Raw genomic sequence first — 7,187 nt, 5'->3', positions numbered from 1 at the left:
GCCAGTGCTGCCCCACTCGGCCCGAGGCAGGTGGGCGGGACTCGCCAGCTCCTTTTGCAAATCACAAGCAGCGGGAAATGGCCAACCCGGTGCTGCGGCTTCAGACACAGCCAAGCTGCTGTCCGGCCGTCAGGAGCATCTGGGAAGTGACCTCTGACCTGGCACCAGGCACTCCTCCGAGAGCACCGGAGGGCTGCAGGGCAGTGGACACCTCTGGCCCCACGGTCCAGTCCCACAGTGGCCCCAGCTCTGCGCCGTCCTTCAGAGGGGCCATGGTCTCCCAGGGCATGTCCACCCGTCCTCCCAGGGCTCCAGCCTCTGGCGGGTGCTGGGCCCCGGGGAGCCCACACCCCACCCCACCCCACCCCCAGGCGGCCACCCTTACAAATCTCTGTTCTCTGGAGACTCAGACCAAATTTAGATGGGATGCCGGTCCCTCTCCTCCTAATCCTTAAGTCACAGCCGCCAGCTGGTGGGATTTTAGGCCACTAGTCAAGGGGGTGCTATCCCATCTCACATGCGGAGCCGCGGGCCCGGCCCTGGGCATCGTGATGAGGTCAGTGAGCCGAGGACCGCTCAGACACAGCGGCCGCGGGCCTGGAGGAGCCACCGTGCCCCGTGGCCGGAGGCCGTGGTGCCTGCAGTCTCGTCCTGTCCGCCCACTGGTCCATCCGCGTGAGGGCTGCGCCCTCCGAGTCCCATCCCTCGGGGACCCCGCAGCTCTCCTCCAGCTGCTCCCGCTGGCGGCTCCGTGGTCGAGGACGCTGGGGAGAAGTGGGAACATTTCCTTTCTGTTGTGGGGTCCTGTGTGGGGGGAGCCCCTGTGGGCAGGGTTTTCGGAAGGACAGCTGGGGTCACAGCTGGGGGGAGACTTCTGAGCGGTGACCTGCTGCTCCCCAAGAACGGCCCAATTCTGCCCAGAGGGCTCTGGTCAGACCCTTCTGGATCGACCTCCAGAGGGGAAAACCACCTCTGTGCTTCTGCCCGTAAGAGGGTCGGACCTCAGCTGAACTGACTCTTTGTTGCGGCCAGACCCCCCTCTGCTGCCCGAGACGGCCCGGCCCCCTCCCTGCCTGCAGCACAGATCAGAGTCCTGACTGCATCACTGCAGATCCCATTAGTCTGTGTATCGAACAATAACACACAGAAGAATTTTAGAAAATTAATTTCAAGTTTTCTTCCTTGATTTGGACTCAATTTGCTAAAACCGTTTTCATTAGAAGAGGCTCTCTTGTCATCAAAAAAGCAAAACCAAGAAAAAAAGGCTAAATTTGTCTGTGTGACGCGCATACATCTGTGAGGCGGGCAGTGCGCCCAGCTGGCGGGATGGGGGGCACCCGGCACCGCGTGTGCAGCCAGGGCGGGGGTCGGGGAGCTGCAGCCCCTACGCTGAAGCAGGGTCTGCATGTCGTGTCTTTGCAGCCATGCAGGTTTCATTACTGCACATTTCACTGCAGTTTCAGAGCAGATCAATGAACTGCTCACAACGGTCCTGCAGCCATCTCCCCGCCTGGCGGGAGCGCCCCTTAGAATCGGGTGAGAGAGCATTTCCTTCCGCCAGGTCCAGGACCACTGGCCAGAGGGCCACGATCGGGGTCAGGTGTGCTGGCCAAGGGGCACGGTGCTGTCCAAGCAGCGTTGTGCGTGCGTGCCCACCCACCCAGGACCATGCATAGGACACAGTGGATGGCGCGGTGGGCACCACGGCAGGTGACAGGGCGGGAGACCTGGTCAGTGCACCTCATCACCTGCCCACAAGTCACCCTCTGACCTTTGTGCACCTGCCTGGACACTGGGCTGCCAGGGGTGTGGTGGGGGAGAGCAGCGGGTCTGGGATGCAGCCGTGGCCCCGAGGGACCAAGTCCTCCAGTGACGTCATCTTGAAACTTGCAAGGTCCCCGGTTTGGGAGAACGTGTTGACATTTTTTCACTCAACAGAGGAGAGCAAATCACTTCTGCTCAGGGGATGGCGAGCCCGACTCGGGGCCATAAAAGGGGTGATGTTTTCTGGGGACCTGCTGTTGGGATCGCTCGGCACGGTGGAAACGCCGCCTAAACGGTTCAGGGTAGGAGGAGGTCAGAGCGAGGGGTTCACTCCCTGAGCTGCCTGCAGCCATGGCCGATGCTCTGAGATGGGGGCTTCAGGGGGATGCAGAGGGACCCTGTGCGCCGTGTCGACCACCCAGGTGGGAGGACTCGGAAGACAGATGCCCCCAGGGAGCCACGGCACCACAAACAAGATGCCACACGGGGCCACAATGCGTTCGTCTCGCTTGAACCTTTTCAGGAAAATACTCTCCACGGAAAACTATGGCTAACAGCCACTTTGTCCTGGGGCTTTTTCTTTTTAAAAGTTTTTACACTGAACACGTCCCCTGGGAGTGGCCCAAGACCCTAGGATGGTCCGGACCGCCCCACGTGGGCACCGGGCTCCATCATGGAACGTGGAGCACGGATTCTGCTAAGAGGGTGGTGGGTCTCGAGCATCAGCCACCGGGGGGGGGTGAGACCACAGGACATGGGTCCTGTTTCGTCCAAGTTTGCAGTCAGATAGAAGAGTGTCTGCTCCAGATGCCCGGAGCTGCCCACCGGACGTGGGTGGTGGACACACAGGTGGATGACAGTGGCTGCCCCTCCCCCCTCAAGAGCGGGATCATTCGGTCAGTTTGGCATCCAGCCCACCCACTGGCACTGGGCTGGAGGTGGGGGTCCTGGGGAAGGCAACCTGACCACCAGGGAGCAGAGACACATAGGACCTGTGTCCTGGATGGCAGTGGGCTGGGGTCACGGCTGGGACCACGATCTGGTTGCCACAGGGGCCGAGGGCTGAGCCCATAGGATGCTTGTGCAGGAAACCTCTGAGCCAACCCAGCTCCTGTTGGGATCAAGGTGACCCTGTCCAGGTCATACCCTCACGCTGATGGACAAAGTCTCCACCCCATAGCGACAAACTGAGTCACTGAGGCTGTGGGCCAGCTGAGTGGGGACCGTCATGTGCAGCAGTGGACGGAGATGCAGCAACGTGAGGTTGGGGGGTGGTTCTGTTGCCCTGAGACCCAGTAAGAGAGGAGAGCCTTGGGGGGGGGAGGGGACCTGGGGGGAAGGAGCTTGGGGAGGGGGACCTGGGGAAGGGGACCTGAGGGAGGGAGCCTGGGGGAGCTGGTACTGGGGGGAGGGAGCCTGGGGATGCTCTAAACTCTCCCAGAACGTCCTGTCTCAGGCACTCCCCATGCACCTCTGTAGCCCCCGCCTGCAGACCCTCTGGTTCTCTGCACACTCCCCTAGCCCCTGCCCACCCCTCCCCTTAGCCACACGGGCTCCATCTTCTCTCTTTCCCTCCAGCCAGAGACCCTGAGGGCAGGGCCTGGGCCCCGACTGCACCCAGGAGACGCCCAGCGTCTGTGCAATTGTGAAGGAAGGAAGGAAGGCAACTGCTTCTCCTGTCGGGGTTCACCCGCAGCGCCCGACAGCCCCAGGGCCTCTCCGAGGGGCACATGACCCCCACCCAGACCCCACACCACCTGGCGGCCCTGCAAATGCTGACCACTGCCCTTGAGCCTGAGCCTTCCCCGAACACGCCCACAGGGTGGGGCGTCCAGGCCTCTCACCACCGACCTGTGGTCTTCACGGCTCCCTCAGCAGAGCCTGGATGGGAAATGTCACTTTGGGCCCAGGGGCTCCTCGTGAACCACGAGGGCGTGAGGACGCTGCAGGCCCCTCCCCGAGAGTCTCACTCAGGGCGTGAGAACAGCAGAGAAAAATGAGCCCCTTTTCAGCGTCAAGTGTGAGGCCCGGCAGCCGCCCCTGGACGTGCAGGGTCAGGCGTTTCGAGGCCTCTTCAGGTGTGACCAGCTTCAGCCGAGAAGCTTAGAATTAATGGCGTGCTCAGTGAAAGGGAAAATTATGCTTTCGGGCGAGTTTCAGTGTTTAGCTTTGCTAACACGTCCTGTTCGGCTGCCTTCATTGCCATGCTTCTCAGGCTCCTCCCGATTCCTGCATCTTCTCTCCGAGCACCTCATTCCCACGCCCAAGCCAGTAACGGTCCCTCATCTGAGACCGCAGCCCAGCCCCAGGACCGCTGCCCTGGCCACGTCTGCGCCGATGGCGATCGCAGGCCCAACAGCAGGTGGGCGCTGAATCCCCATAGAGGTGAGCAGCCCACCCGAGCCCGGAGGATCCCTGCACTCACCCAGGCAGGAAGGCCCTGCAGCCCAGCCCACATGTGAAATGCACATTTGGTCCTGAGTGGAACTGACTTGTCCCAGGCATGGCTGACTGGCCAGGTGCGCTGGGCATGGACGGCTCCACAGCCAGGACTGAGGGGTTACGTTCTGGGTGGCCCGTGAGGGCAGAAGGGACAGTGTCACCGCCACGTGAGGCCCGCTGGAAGCCACAGGCTCACAGACCCCTGAGAACAGCTGATTTCCAGGTCCAGGGACCAGGCTTGAGGCCTCAGAGTTTCCTGCAAGAGAAGAGGCGGCTTCTGCCCATCCTTGTGGACCCCTGTCCACCCGGACTCCTGCTGTCACGACCTCTGTCTTCACAGACCCCCGTGTCCCTGACCCCAGGCACCCCGGGCCCCGCCAAGTGCCCCCCGTGGAAGTCCGGGGACACTGGCTCGTGTTCCACCCGGAGGACACATCCCAGGACCACGGGCAAGCCGGGCGGGGCAGTGGGAGCTGAAGGCTGCCCCTCCGGGTGGAGGTGCTTGAAACGGGAAGCTCCAACCAGGCCTGCGGGGCCCGTGCTGGTGGGTGAGGGTCTCTAAACACCGCTCGGGGCCCCTCACACCCTCCCTGGCACTTGTTCTGCCCGTGGTCAGCGCTGTCCAGGGCTGCCTCACTGCACTGGCTGGCCGGGTGCCCGACTCCTTCCCATCCCCAGGGGCCAGCCTCAGTCCCGTGCCCTCGGGGACAGCTGTCCAGCGTCAGCCGCTTGAGGCTGGATGCAATCCCCCAGGCTGCCTCTGGCCAGGGAGGACCGATTGCCAAGTCCAGCTGCCGTCTGGCTGGAGTCTTCACAAGCTGGCCTCAGTCTCTGGGTCCCGAGTCCTTCTCGGGAGATGCCCGGGTGGCAGTTGGAGTCTGGAGGCCAAGCCAGCCAGGGGGGCAGGAAGAGCAGCCAGCTCCCCAAACCTGGTTCTCTCTGCCCAGGTGCAAGGCTGGCAGTGGGCCGCTGTGGTCATCATGGCGGCTTTCTTCCGAGAGGCGCGGGTGTGCTGGGGCTGGAGGGACGGCCGAGGAGGGTCAGAGATTTCTTTTATTGGAAGCGCTCACTGGACTCGGCCTGAGGCCTGGGCAGGGGACGTCTGGTTGCTCACCAGGGATGCCAGGGTGACTTGGACCTCCCCAGCCTCTCCCCACAGCAGGGGACATCCAAAGGAATCGTGGACTTCTGGAAGTCTCTGCCATGGGGCCCTGCCTTCCACGTCTGTCCACTCTGTCCCTAAAGTCTCCGTCCAGCGGCCACCCTGGCGGGGGTGCCGCATTGGGGGTGGGTTTGCCTCCCGAGAGCCCTGGGGTGGGAGAGGACACAGCCCCACACCCTGACCCCCCTTCAGCTCCAGCCCTGAGGAGCGGCTGATTAATCACAATATGCAAATGGCCCATTTAAAAAATCAGTCACCAGGACATTAGATTCATTATTCAAGACCTGAGTTGTGTGCGCAGAATTCCTAATGACCCACGAAATCAAGGATCGGGACGGTTGTTTCGGATAAAAACCCCTGTTTGGGTGGACACACTGACCCCCAGGCTCCGGCCCCTCCGCCCCACACCCCGATCTCACTTCCCTTGGTCTCCTCTCAAGGACACAGGCTTTGCTGGGCCCCAGGGCCAAGCAGCCTGACAGGAGCCCAGATCCTGATTCGGGCGGCTGGTCGTCTGGACAAGCGGAGTTACCTCTCCACACGGCAGACGGGCGTCAGCAATCACCTGGCCGACAGGGGCGCCACCCGTGAGCCCGACCCCGTGCCCGGTCCCAGGCAGGGCTGCCTTCCCGCTGCCCTGCCCGCACAGCCCAGCCTGGAGCCCAGGGTGCCTCACGGTGACCTGTGTGCCTGACAGTGACACGTCCGCCTGACGGTACCGCTCCGCTCCTCACGGACGTTATACGCCCGGCGGGGCTCGTGGTCTCTGCAAATTTCACCCGAGGGAGGAACACGGCTTTGTGACGCAAACAGTGAGAGCAGGTGAACAGGTGAGTGGGTCCCCATGTAGGAGCCACCTCCAGGCCCAGCCCTGTCCGGGCCCCAGGGCTCAGTCCGGGCCTGTAGGTGAGTGGCAGCTGCCCCAGGGTCAGAGGGGCGCTGCGGGCGAGGCGGGCAGACGGCACCGGGCTCTCTTCTCTCCCCTTTTCCTCAGACCCTGAAGTAGGGGTCCTGGGGGGGAGCAAGCAACCCCCTCCCCAAATTCCTCCTCTGCCCAGAGCCCCTCCAGGGCTGCACACCTGGGCTCAGGGGCCGGGTCCCAAGTTCATTTACAGGGTCACAGAAGTGTGGGGATGCGTCACATCCTGCCCAGGGCCCCCACCCCACCTTTCTCCCGAGCCCCGAGCTTGGAAGGCGCGGCAGAACCCCTCTGTCTCCTCCCGACGCCCCCAGGCCGGCACTCAGCCATCCTCTCCACGCAGCGCTCAACGCAGCTGCAGGCTCCGGCCTCACGCGGGGCCTCCAACAGGACGTGCTTGTCCCCAGCAACACGGTGCTGGTGGTGTCGGCCCAGCCGCTCCGAGCTGCGGGACACACAGCCAACAGGAAATCGTGTTGTGAGGCACCACACGTGTGCACTGTGGTGGCCCCGCCTCGGGGGGTCACCGGGAGAGGGTGGAGGGAGATGTGAGGGCGTGACTGGAGGGACGGGGGCATTGGAGGCTCGCGGGATGCCCTCGGTCTGCCCAGCCCCCCGGGGTTGCACGCAAACATTGCTGAAGGTCCAGGCGTGGCTGCCCAGGAGGATGGCTTGAGGGCCGGTCCACCAGAGCCCTGCCCCAGGGCCCGCCTTCCCGATCACGCCGGGGCCGTGGTGGAGGTTCATGGGTCTCAGTCAAGGCTGTCCAACTCCAGCCTCTGTCCGCGAGGCCCCCCAGTGGGGATGCGCGTGAGGCCCCCGCAGGAGTCCAGGCTCCCGGTGCCAGACAGGAGGGGCGGTTAGTTCACACGTGGGTAGGGACGTGGCTTCAAAGGCTCG

The sequence above is a fragment of the Eschrichtius robustus genome, chromosome 7 (assembly GCF_028021215.1).
Source record: "Eschrichtius robustus isolate mEscRob2 chromosome 7, mEscRob2.pri, whole genome shotgun sequence".
Classification (NCBI taxonomy): domain Eukaryota; kingdom Metazoa; phylum Chordata; class Mammalia; order Artiodactyla; family Eschrichtiidae; genus Eschrichtius; species Eschrichtius robustus.
Note: the sequence above shows the minus strand (reverse complement) of the source record.